The 12,948-nt window shown below is 43.5% G+C and overlaps 1 protein-coding gene across 2 annotated transcripts in view; it reads right to left on the reverse strand.

Annotated features, from left to right (window-relative positions):
- Positions 1 to 12,948, reverse strand: part of TRPC5 (transient receptor potential cation channel, subfamily C, member 5) — a 296,609-nt gene that overhangs the window by 30,896 nt on the left and 252,765 nt on the right. The window lies entirely within an intron of this gene.

Genomic DNA, 12,948 nt, shown 5'->3' on the forward strand with positions numbered 1-12,948 from the left:
GAGCTCAAACAATCCACCCGCCTCGGCCTCCCAGAGAGCCAGGATTACAGGCGTGAGCCACCGCACCTGGCCCTCCTTCTGTCTTTTAAAATGGTCCTGCAAGGTTCTCACAAGCATCACTGGATTTTATTTAGAGAGACTATCACCAACCAAGAGCGTTTAGTATATAGAACACATGTGCACTCATAAAAACAATATGTGCCATAAACAATAAACCTCAATTATCTTTCCCTCTCTGATTCCAAGGGACATGGCAGGAAAAGTGGCAAACAAATTGGTGAGAACACTGGATCCCCAGGGTTCCCTCTTCTATGATCTATCCTGACTCACTCTATTGCCTTCAAAGAAGTCATTTACTTTCTGAGAGTCAGAATGAAATTTGGGCAGCTTTTAATTAGTAATTTCTCATGAAATCAATCAGTAGGATTGCAGGGCTTCTTTAGTCCCCCACTCATTACTCTTTAGTCATCTAGCCAGTTTTGATTTTTATCTTTTTCTTCTCCTTCCTGTCTTACTGCAAGGCAGGGTGGTGGGTGGGGAGAAGGGAAAAAGAGGGCTCAAGGGAATTGGAAGCTGGCAATATAGAAATGTGGTTCTTTCCCATTAGACACCATCCTTCTCTATTGTTATGGAAAGAAAGTGGGGCCTCGATGGAGTAGGACACAGTATAAGTAAATGTTTTTTGTTTTTTGTTTTTTTTTTTGGAGACATAGTCTCACTCCGTCGCCCAGGCTAGAGTGCGGTGGCTCAACCTCAAACTCCTGGGCTCAAACGATCCTTCTGCCTCAGCCTCCCCAGTAGCTAGGATTACAGGCACGGACCACCACGCCTGGCTGATTTTTCTATTTTTAGTAGAGATGGGGTCTCGGTCTTGCTCAGGCTGGTCTCAAACTCCTGGCCTCAAGCAATCCTCCCGCGTCGGCCTCCCAGAGTGCTAGGATTACAGGTATAAACCACCACATCCTGCCAATACAAGTAAGTTTTGATTGATGGATAGGATGGAGGGAGAAGTTCAGAGCAGGGCACCCTATGTAAAGTCAGAAAGAACAGCACCATAGAGGCCTCTGGGTAACCTAAAATATGTATATCATTGAGATTTGGAAATAAACCGTTTTCCTTCCTTTAGGCCTCCAGTTTATTACTGCAAAAAATATTCTTGTGATAGCTCAGGTGGTACTCAAAGGAAATAAGCTCCACCTTGGACTCCCAGGGCCCACTGAGCTCACACGGAGGAAGAATCCTCTCTACATTCTTAGGGACTCTCTTAGTGCTTTCTGGAGCTACTATCCTCTCTACATAAATGTTTTTCTACCAGTATCAAACAGATGGACCAGAAAATGAAATGTCAAGTGTTTAACCAGTCAGCCTGCCAGTGAGAAAGAGACACCAGACAGCCAGCACCTCGCATTTGTCTAGAGCTTTATGCTTTTCCTAGCATGTTCACGTACTTTCTTTCATCTGATTCTCACATCCACCCTGTGAAATTGGCAGGACACTGATTACTACCTTGTATACATGTGGCAATTGAAGTCTGGAGAGAGAACTTACTTCCCTAGGGTCACACATCTAGTTAGTGGTAAAGCAGATCTAGAATCTGAGTCTTCTGACTCCTGCTCCCATGCACATCTGCCATTTACTTGCTTCACTTACTATCCATGGGGATAATGCCTGGATGGGAGTATACCTCAGAGGAATCAGTGCGATAATGGCTGGAGAGCCCAGCCGCTCTTTAGCATCCTACCACACACTCTACTTCCCATCAGAAGTGCCAGCTAGCCTGACCTTGTGTCCTCACTCCAAAACCCCTGTGCCTGGCCTTCACTCTCCTGCCAACGCTTCTGAACCTTGGTATGGGCACAGCGATACCCACCGAATAAATGCTCCTTCTGCCCTCTCTCACATCCCCAGTGAAACTGCAACTCAAGGCTTGACTCCCCCACAACCTCCTTAGAATGACTGAAGGCATAAAGGCCTGGATATAAGGAGAGGGATTGGGGGGAAATTTTTTCCTTATATATTTCATTTGTTTATTTTTCCTAGACAAAAACATAGAGCTGGCTCATTCTTATCTGTCAGTTCTCAGTTCAAATATCACCTCTTCAAAGAGACCTTCCCTGAGCAACCAATTTAGAGTGGGCTTCTCCATTACTCTATCTTACAGCACTCTGTTCTGTTCTCTCATACCAATCATCAGAAATAAATAATTTTAATGGATTCGTCTCTGTTTGCTTATTCTCAGGCTACCCCACTACAAGGAAAGCCCATTGAGGTTAGGGACTTTGTCTTGTTCACAGCTATAGTCCTACAGCCCAGTCCTAGGGCCTGGCACAAAGTAAGTAAGTGTACAGTCAATTTTGTAGAAGGAAGTAATTGAAGATCCAAAGGCAGATATGTAAGTGAGGGGAACATCGGTAATATTATCTACCACGTTTCAAATATAGCATCTTATTTAAACTTCATAACTGCTCAATGAGGCAGGTTCTATTACTGTCTCCATTTTATGGGCTGGGAAACAGGCTCACCAAAGTAAAGAAACTTGTCTCAAGACACACAGCTAGAAACTGGTGGACCACGACCCAAACCTGAATCTGGCTGACTCTGAGCCAAGTTCTTAACCACTAAAAATACTGTCTTTTTGGGAAGTGCACCAGGTATCAGGAAGGTACTGGCAAAAGGTGTAGAAATGGAAACAGAGCCTGATCAGGGCTTTGAGATTTTGATGAACAGATCGCTCTACACACTCAGCCAGGCCTTTGATTGTCCAGGTTTCTCTGCTGCTTGTGTTTCCTGCAGAAAAACCAGCTTTTTCTGCTCCAGAAGTGACTTTTGAGGAATCCTACATTCAGCTATGCAGGTCATACACTGCACAATTCTGGGAGCATTATTCACAGCACATGTGGTTGTCCTGAACCCCACCAAACTGCTTGTTACCTTTCTAGGGGTCTCCAGAGATGTAAATTGTGCCCTTCAATCAAGGAGGCACAGATCTTTCTGCCTGCCTGTGTCTTTCAGTTGGGGAGTAAGGGAACCTTTTCCTTTGGGAGGACAGAAGCAGTCATAAGGTGGTGAGAGTGGTGGCTTGGTGAGTTCAACCTGCAGTTTTCAGAAATAACTGGCACTAAGCTAATTAGGGTTTCCATTTCTGAGCCTGGACACAAGAAAGAGGTATGCCTTATCACCTGAGACATGGGAAAATATACTGGTGTGTTCCCAAGTTGGAATTGTTACTAGTCTCACGTACTCAGGTAGTCGTAACATGTGTCTTCTAACTTCCTGCCTCACATATTAGGAGCTTACTTTTAACCTCCCAGGCCATAATTCCATCTTCTAGATAGCTTCTAAATATCACTTCAGGTGTCACTGGACCTGAGTTCACCCTGAACTAATTGCTTGCACATAACTGACTCACAATTTCTTGTGGAAAGAATGAATGAACAAATGAACAAACGTGTAACCCCAGGCAAATCTCAACCTTTGGAAACGTGTTTCCTCATGTGTAACATGCAGGTAATAGTGCCTACTTTCACAGAGCTCTTGTGAGGATCAAATAAGACATGTATGCAAATGTGCTTTGGAAAGTATTAAAGCACTATATTAACTATAATTGTGGGCCAGGCACAGTGGCTCACGCCTGTGATCTTAGCACTCTGAGAGGCCGAGGCAGAAGGATTACTCAAGGTCAGGAGTTCGAGACCAGCCTGAACAAGAGCAAGACCCCCGTCTCTACTAAAAATAGAAAGAAATTAGCCAGACAACTAAAAATATATAGAAAAAATTAGCCGGGCATGGTGGCGCGTGCCTGTAGTCCCAGCTACTTGGGAGGCTGAGGCAGGAGGATCTCTTGAGCCCAGGAGTTTGAGGTTGCTGTGAGCTGGGCTGCTCTAGTCCAGGCAACAGAGCAAGACCCTGTCTCAAAAAACAAAAACAAAAACAAAAACAAACTATAATTATGAAATCCATCATCTAGGCAGATTTTCTTTCAGTTAGATAATTCCTTTACCTCTTGCTATAGAAATTTATTGCTCTCCAAACACTAAACACTGGCAATGGATATAAATCCACACTATGTATTTTTTTAACATGGTTGACAAACTATAGATCAGAGATTTCCCCAAGCTTCTCCATATCAATTGGTGAAAAAGTATTTACTGAGTACCTACTATGTGTCCCATATTTTACCAGGCACCAAGGTAATATAAAGGAAGTCTAAAGCAGAGTCCCTGTCTTCATTGAGCTTTAGTCTACAAAGGTTGAAGAGAGATATATTTTGAAACAACTAGAGTAGGAGTGGATAAACTATGGCTTGCAAGCCAAATCTATGAGCTAAGAATGGTTTTCTACATTTTTAAATGGTTGAAAAAAAATCAAAAGAATATTATTTTTGACATTTAAAAATTATATGAATTTCAAATTTTAGTGCGCATAGTTTTATTGGCAGATAGCCACGCCCATTCATTTATGTATTGTCTATGACTGCTTTTGTGTTACAGAAGCAGAATTGAGTAGTTGAGACACAGATCTTATACTCTCTACCCCAGTTGAGAGGGTTCTAATCCTATTAGTACAGACCTTTAATAATTTGTGTTGATTTCCTAATGAATAAGGAGGCCTACAATACTTTGTTTTCTTTCACTCTGGGAAATTCCTGATATACCACATTTATTAGGAGGGGCTTTGAGATAAATACATTTCTTAACAAGTCTTCATGATTAGCTCACAATTTTATAGGCCCAGGAATTCTATAAATTCAAATATCCAGGGGAAATTGGGAAAGAGAACAGGTGAAAAAGCAGAATCCTATGAGGGAAAAAAAGGGGTAAAAAAAGAAATACAATGACTTTCCCCTCCCATTTTCACTCTTAGATTTTCCCTATTTTCTCTTTTAAACAAAAGCAGATTTACTCTGACGGTAGAGATAATATAATTCTGCTGTCAGATTGCAAGTAAAAGTCAAGGTAATGCACTGGATTGTAACCTCTGATGCTCCTCTGGGTATTTTGAGTTCTGTGTTGTAGCCAAAGGACCTTTCCTGGCCCATTCTGCCTCTCACATTGAACCAGTCTACACCACAGGGCTTCAGTGACCACAGGAAGAGAGAGAGGCCTTATTAATAACTCAGAACACACTTTTAGTTTTTAAACCTCAAGCTGCTCAAAAATTAAAGAACATTTGTATCACTTAGCTTTCTAGTCAACTGATTCCTGGCACCCAGATCAACGATTACAGAAATATGGCAGAAGCCAAGAAGAATCACACTCTCAGACAATGACCTTTGGGCTGTGGGCATTTGACTTATCTACAAACGTTGTTTGTAGCCTATGATGAGAACATGCAGAGAGCAAGCCTTAGGAGGGCGAGGTCATCCACAAGGAACATTTTTTTTCTGAACCTGGGCTCTGAATTTTTTTTGAAATATGAAAAGTCATTTTTATCTCAGGAATGTCCACTGGTAATTGTTATTTTATGTAGAAGATGAAGGCACCTTTGGCTTGTGGACTATTGCACAAATCTGATTCTTTGTATATTGTTATGGCGACATTTTTCCTTCAGTGTGCCTCCGATCTCTTTTGCTTGTTGGTATTTCCTCCCCAGTCTTCCTCAGGTGCATTTCCCTCATGGTGCCTCTCACTTACTTGGCTTCATATGAAAACCTGATCTCGGTAAGGGATCGGACATACTCATTTACACTGAGTTATAAGTGACCTGCTCACAGTTCAAAGCATATTTGCATTATAACTTGGGGACAAAATCTTAAGAAGAGGGATTTCTGGATGGCAACAGGAGGATATCCGTAAACCATATAAAACTTTATCCTAAACTTTATGTATGTTTCCTCATATGTGCTTTTTTCCTATTCATATTTATCAGATTATCAAAGGAGTCCTTGATCCAAAAAAGTTTAAGGGGTCGGGCACGGTGGCTCACGCCTGTAATCCTAGCACTCTGGGAGGCCGAGGCGGGCAGATTGTTTGAGCTCAGGAGTTCGAAACCAGCCTGAGCAAGAGCGAGACCCCCTTCTCTACTAAAAAATAGAAAGAAATGATCTGGACAACTAAAAAAAAAAAAAATATATATATAGAATAAATTAGCCGGGCATGGTGGCGCATGCCTGTAGTCCCAGCTACTCGGGAGGCTGAGGCAGGAGGATCGCTTGAGCCCAGGAGTTTGAGGTTGCTGTGAGCTAGGCTGACGCCACGGCACTCACTCTAGCCCGGGCAACACAGTGAGACTCTGTCTCAAAAAAAAAAAAAAAAAAGAATGTAGTGTGGCGCATAGTAGTCTCTCAATAAGTACTTGTTAAGTTCATTCATTTATCCATCAAAGATATTTATGGTTAATTTGTTATTAGGCAAATAAATGAAAAAGTAAAGGACATCAACTAGCAGATGGGGGAGGTATTATTTGAACATTGAGACCCTTCTGTCACTGGCATAGTTGGTCTTGTTTCTGTTTGAATTACCCAAGATAGCATCTCTATGACAATTACTGATGTTCCTGATGAACATCTCAGGTGAATCTGGAATACAGAGGAGCAGCTCAGGCATCTTGCCTGTTCGGTTGCCCTTTAGCACAGGGAAAGAAAATCTACTTCCTTTCATTTGTCCTCTTCCCGTTTCCACTTGCATCTTTGTCAGTCACCAGAATCATTAGGAGGCAGAAGTAGGCATCAAAGGCTGTTGCTGCTTTTGGAAGCAGAGGCTGCTGCTTAACAGAGACCTGTTGAAGTATGCCCCTGAGAATTTTGAGGCGAAGAGCTCTGGTCCCCAGCAGATGCAGGCTCTTAGCTCGCTGACAAAACCAGGAGCAGGTATTGATGCAGAATGACCAAGAACTCTGTCGCTGTCAGACCACCAGGGGGAGGGCCAGGCCAGGCCAGGATGCAGAGGTCTGTCTGAAAAGTTAGCCTTTGGTGCCCCCTGCAGTGTTTGCCCAGAGAATGCTCCTCCCTCCTCCCCCGAAAGTTGTATGTTGTACAGTCCATTTGCTGGTGTGGATATATTGTCAAGAGAGTATTTAGGCATGCAAGAGCTGTCTATGAAAGAACGGAGCTGAGATGTCCCGAGGCAGAATGAGCTTGGTAATGCCGATCTATTTACCCTCTGTGGGTGTGGTGGTCTTAGGTGGGTTGTTCCACCATTCATGTGGAGAGACTGGGAGTATTAGGGGCAGAGTTGAGAAGAAACAGGACGTGTGAAGTCTGGCAGACACCCTCAAGGAGAAAAAGAGTGTGCGTGTGGTGGGGGTGTGGGGAATCTCAGCTTAGGAAATAAGGCACTTGGTCTCCAGAACCAAGGGAAAGGCTCCTTAAAGGATACCTCTGGTTAGAACCCAGGGAACAGTCGGTGAGTCAGTCAACCAAGTGTACAGGTGAAGCTGGGAAGACTGAGGTTGGGTGGGGGTCCCATGCCGCATGTGCATCAGGGCCTAGGAGCTTGGGATGCAAGCAGGAAAGATGGAAGTATGGTATTGTTACTTTGAGTAAGACAGAGCTTATTAAGAGTGTGTTCTTGGCTGGGCGCGGCGGCTCACGCCTGTAATCCTAGCTCTCTGGGAGGCCGAGGCGGGCGGATTGTTTGAGCTAAGGAGTTCGAAACCAGCCTGAGCAAGAGTGAGACCCCGTCTCTACTAAAAATAGAAAGAAATTAATCGGACAACTAAAAATATATAGAAAAAATTAGCCGGGCATGGTGGCGCATGCCTGTAGTCCCAGCTACTCGGGAGGCTGAGGCAGAAGGATCGCTTGAGCCCAGGAGTTTGAGGTTGCTGTGAGCTAGGATGACGCCACGGCACTCTAGCCCGGGCAACACAGTGAGACTCTGTCTCAAAAAAAATAAATAAATAAAATAAACACCAGGCCAGTCCCCACTGGTGTGCAAGCTATTTCCTTGACAGAAATGAGATCTGAATCCCCTCCCCACTTTTCTGTCTTTCAAAATTTGACTCATTCATCAAGGCTTAGTTCAATTTATACTTCCTAAATCTACCTCACAACAATCCAATCAGACAGCTATTGGTTGAGATGCAGCCAGGAAAATAGAAATCACTCTAGGTCTTTCAAACCTAAGAGATTTCATACAGTGATTGGTTACACAGATGACGGAGGAGCTGAGAAGCTAAACAGGGAACAGTGAGGCAACTCAGAGATTAGCAACAATAGGAAGCCCCTCCTATCTCTAGAGTTTGAGGGACAACAGGAAGAGGTAGTGTTACCACGGCCCAGAGACTGGAGCTTTGTAGCGGGAGCTAGAGCCAAGATAGAGCTGCCATGCAAAAGCCGTGGCCAAGGAGGGAGGGCATGCCTGATGGTAGCTGGAGGTAAGCCCCAGAAGAGATACAGCTGCTGCTGGAGGCACCACAATAAGTGAATGAGGTTAGGGATGGGGTAGAAATATCTTAGCTTCTACTCTCCTCCTATCTTCTGATTGATCAAATCTGCCCAGAAGCTGAAGGGCAAGGGATTGTGGGGAATGTAGTTTTTTTGATATAGGAAATGGATGGGAAATGGACATTAGCGTAACCAGCAGATGAAAAGCCTAATTATCATTCCTGTTTTACAGAGAAGTCACACGAGGCAGAAAGAGGTCTAGTTGTCCAAAACCACACTATATGGAAGTCCAGGTTTCAAATCCAGGCAGTCTGACTACTCTTGAGCCCATGCTTTCTGTAATCGCTGCTACTATACTCATGGTAATAGTGCTATTGCTATTTTACTTATCTGAGATTTTTCCCTCTAAACTAGACTTCAAGCTTCCTAAAGGCATCAACTGTGTCTTTCCCTCTATATAATTTATAGCAACTAGCTCTTGTGTCTTTTACAGAACTTACCAGAAAATCCAAGTTATTGATTAAAATGGGATTATCAGCAGATTTTCATAGGTTCCACATTACCCAAGAGAGGCGACACTATTAAAATGTCCTTGGTGGTTCTGAATGTTTGCTTTCTCCTTAGTGAAATGTAGCAATCCCTGATCAGACTCCAGACAATGGTTTGGCAACAGGGAACAGCACAAGCTGAGATGAGAAAAATAAATATCTAGATTTCTTGAGGGCATCCCAAAGGGAAGAGAGAGACAGTTATTAAAATTTGAAATGGCTCTGCTCCAATGTCATAAAATTCCTACAGCTTGAATTGAGCAATTCCTTCACCTGAAAAGAGGTTATACTATTTTTCAGATTTATTATAGCTTCCATAGTTTGGACTGTTCACCGGGACTGAAAGCAAGCAAGGTTTATGCTTTGTTCTGTTTTCTTAAGAAATAGCTCTTGGGAGCAGAAAGGCAGACAATGGTATGTTGGATGAAGCATCAGTGATTCTTATCCTGGAAGAATTAGGGCAGATAGATATTGGACCCTTTGTCCCCTAAGGATTAGAACAACCTCTTTCATCACTGGAATTGGTAGGATAAGGAGACTGAAAGGTTCAGAATTGTGATAAAACTAGGACAGGAAAGAAGGTGTTCTAGGGTCCTTGTAGTAAAAGTGCATCTCGGGTGCTTCTTGCCCTAAGGTAAGTGTCTATAGGATGGTAGAGGTTCCATATGTCGGTCCTGGGGTTAGACTACTTCAATTCAAATCCAGACTGTGCCACTTACTAGCATATGACCTTATCAGCATACAGGGAATAATACAGTATTACAGAATATTATCCTGCTTTTTCTTCTATCTCTCTGACTATTCTTTCTCAGTCTCTTTGGGCAATCTATCCCCATTTTTCTAACCTCTAAACATCAGAGTGCCCCAGGATTCATTTTCAGGTCTCTTCTCTTTTCTCTCCACATTCATTCCCCTAGTAATCTCATCTAGTTCCATGACTTTAAATGCCATACATATGCTGGTGACTCCCAAACCTCTATCTCTAGCTTGGATCCATCTTCTAGACCACTAGACCACTGCCTACTCGATGTCTTCACTTGAATGTCTAGTAGATATCTCCAGCTCCACATGTGTAAAACTCAACTCCGGTTCTCTGTCCCCACCCCATACACCCCCCACCTCTCGCAAATGCTCCTTTCCTGCTCTTCCCCTTCTTGGTAATGGACAACTCCACCTTTCCAGTTACTCAGGACTCACATCCCACATCTATTCTATCTTCAAAATACATCCAGAATCTGACCACCTCTCATCACTGCCATCATGACCACCCGGGTTTAAGCCACCATTGGCTCTTGTCTGGATTAATGCAATGCTCTCATAATTGGTTTCTCTGTCTTTGCCCCTACCCCACTCCAGTCTATTCTCAATCAGACACAGCAAAATGCAAGTTAGATCATGTTATTCTTCTGCTCAGAATGCGCCCATGGCTCCCCATCATTCTCAGAGTAAAAGCCCAAGTCCTTACAATGGTCCATGAGGTCATATGTGATCTGTTCCTCACCCCCATTACCTCTCTGACCTCATCTCCTACTGCCTTCTCCTTCGTTTACTCCATTCTAGTCACATTGGCCTTCACAAGACGGAAGTCAAGGTGTCAGTGTGGCTGACCTCTTATCTGGAGGCTCTGGAGAAAAATCTGCTTCCAAATTCACTTACGTTGTCTATAGAATTAATTTCTATAATGAGAGCCGGGGGGGGCCCCCCTCTCATCTTTTAGAAGCCGCCTACATTTCTTACCACTTGGCCTTCTCCATCTTCAAGCCAGCAACGACACATCAAGCCTTCCTTGTGCTTCAGATGGTTGATGTCCTCTTCTGCTACCAGTTGGAGAAAACTTTGCTTTTAAAGGACTCATGTGATTATATTAGGTCCACCTAGATAATCCCCTTGATTAGTAGCCTTAATTACATCTGCAAAATCCCTTTGGCCACATGATGTAGCATAATCATAATCGTGATACCTCATCATATTCATAGTCTTGATGATTAGGGTGGGAAATCTGGGGTGAGCATTTTAGGGTTCTGCCTACTAAGGTGATATTCAGACTGATTAATAAACCAATCAATCCACATATAGGCCAGCTATAGTACTGGAACAGAGTCATGGATACTACCTGCTCTTCCAAATTATGAGAATTTACTGGATTGAGAGGAGGTCTGGGGGTGTCCCAGAGGGGACAGCTGGAGTGGCAGCTATTTATGGACTGACATGGAAATATTTCAGTATTTTAACAACTGAGTAGACATATCAGTACATAGCAGTTGGCTATTGGTATTGATTAGAAGGTTAAAAATCATGGTGTAGTGTGTGAATTGCTGCTTTGAGAGTTTGTGCTGTGAGAGTCTGAGGTTGTCCCGGATGACTGAGGGCGGGTAGGAGACCACCTCTCCTCCTTGGCACTTCAGTGGTGTGCAATAGCTTTCTCCAGCCTTGTCTGCTATCTTCGCAGTGCCAGGTTTGTTCAGATGAATATCTTCATTTGCATGGCTGTCTTCTGCGTGGGAGAGTCCATCCATCATCTTAGCTTCCAAATGCTGCCACCCTCAGGGAGACAACCAATCCTATGTATTTGGGCTCTCCCCAAGCCACCCAGCAGCTGTGGCTCAGTGAGGCAAGTGCTATTTACTTATTCTCAGAATTAGAGTGAGTATTCCACAGCAGCCAAAGAAACCAAGGGTTCTTATTAACTTGCTGAAGGAGGCTTTATCATAGACCATCACGAGCCCCATATTTTGTGATGACTGGTCTCAGGCAACAAAGATATTCCTTATAGTTGGGGTAGGAGGTAGGAATAGGGCTTAAGGTAAATGAACTTTGTGGGACTGGTCTGTCTGTCCTACCTGATATTTTTTAATGGATGCATCTTATTAAAATGGCCTAAAAAGAAGCTTTTCTTGTGCATATACATCAAGAACAGCTGTAACAAGGTGGCTGTGTTGAGAGAAGTGTCACTGAGGGTAATAAGCAGCTTGACATAAGGAGACATAAGGATAAAGGTAATTTCTAATAATAATATATGATATGGCTAGCTTCACCTGCTGATGCTAGCTGGGACAACAGAGCATAGGCCTGGAGTGATCCCTGCTTCACCATATCTTGAGAATAACTCTATACACTATAGAGATGGAGCCTCCTCTGGCATAGAAATACAGATTGCTACAGAGCCATATATCCACATCACCAGTAGCTCTGAATCCTGTATGGATCATTGAGAAAGTGCTCAACCCTTCAAGGGATTGCTATTACTTGGTGTTCCTGAGCCCTGTCCTAGAATGTACACAGAATAGATTCACAGTGAGGCACACTGACGACTGAATCTCTACATAGACTGAGTCAACCTGTGATACCTTTTGAAGTAGAAAAAATCTGTTTTCCCTTTCTGTAACCTTTCCCCCTGCAATATTAGGGCTCTTCTAAAAACTGCATTGACTACCGAAGTAAAGATGTTGCAAATGCAATTCAACCTACTTGCTGGTCTTTACCACTTAAGGAGATCCACATATTTTTGGAATCAGGTCGCCCAATTTTGGGATCCCACTAGATACATTTCCGAATGGTAAAAACATGCTCCCAGGGGATCCGAAAGCAGCAGGTACTATTCAGAATGGTTGGCCATGACTCTGCACGTATGAGATGGTATAGACCCCGTTCTAGCCATCTACCCCAGGCTCCCTCCCAAGCCAAGGTGTTTTCTTCAGGTGCAGCAGCAGCTGGCATTAAAACAAAACCTACTACCAGCAAGTGGTGACAGGAGAGCTGGAGTTGATTATTTCCACCCTTCCTAGAAAATGTCACTGAGCTCAGTGGGAAACACCACAGCCCTACATTATGTGACAAGAAAATATCTCCCTTTTCTACTGTCACAAGGAACACTCAGCTGCCAGACATCCAGTGAGAAAAGTACAAATGCCTTAGCATGAATATTGTCATCTTTGGCAGGGGTAGAGGATAGGATGCCAGGCATAAAGGGTGGAAAAGTCAACTCCTGAGATTCCATGCCTGCCCCCACCCCTTTATAGAGACAGATTACAAGTGAGCATAGATAGTTTCAGAACTCTTGGTCTAGTTGGGTTT

Source organism: Propithecus coquereli, unplaced genomic scaffold (genome assembly GCF_000956105.1).
Source record: "Propithecus coquereli isolate 6110/MARCELLA unplaced genomic scaffold, Pcoq_1.0 Scaffold104, whole genome shotgun sequence".
In the NCBI taxonomy this organism is placed as follows: domain Eukaryota; kingdom Metazoa; phylum Chordata; class Mammalia; order Primates; family Indriidae; genus Propithecus; species Propithecus coquereli.